Source organism: Fibroporia radiculosa (assembly GCF_000313525.1).
Source record: "Fibroporia radiculosa TFFH 294 genomic supercontigs, scaffold19687, whole genome shotgun sequence".
Classification (NCBI taxonomy): Eukaryota; Fungi; Basidiomycota; class Agaricomycetes; order Polyporales; family Fibroporiaceae; genus Fibroporia; species Fibroporia radiculosa.
In genome coordinates this window covers 1,050-1,376 of record NW_012133498.1, presented here as the reverse complement: position 1 = coordinate 1,376, position 327 = coordinate 1,050, and the positions used below count along the sequence as shown (strand labels likewise).

Below are 327 nucleotides of genomic sequence, written 5' to 3'. Positions count from 1 at the left end.
GCGGGGGGGGGGGGGGGTGGATGGGTCAGACATCGAGTAGCTGCATAGTCACGTGGTTGGAGTTGCAGATGAGTAGGGCCACTGGTGGTACTGTCCCGCGCGGACTCGCTTCCCAGAGCAAGCGCACCAACCAACATCTCCAGTGTAGATCAGCCGTGCATTCATTTTCATATACACCACTTGCGCAGCACAGGATGCCCCGAGTACGAGCGCAACGTGTGGCCAGCGCTGATGGAAATGCTGATACATTATTGACCGCATAACACTGATCAACGCAGCCCGGCCGGCCAGATGCTAACCGCGTCGCAGACAATATTGCCTGATGTC

General features: G+C 57.5%; 2 annotated features.

The window, feature by feature from the left end:
* The first annotated feature begins 194 nt into the window (after positions 1–194).
* Positions 195–203: a sequence feature (Short protein (FIBRA_07904, CCM05674.1) was converted to a misc_feature.).
* A 75-nt stretch (positions 204–278) lies between these two features.
* Positions 279–323: a sequence feature (Short protein (FIBRA_07904, CCM05674.1) was converted to a misc_feature.).
* The last annotated feature ends 4 nt before the right edge of the window (positions 324–327 follow it).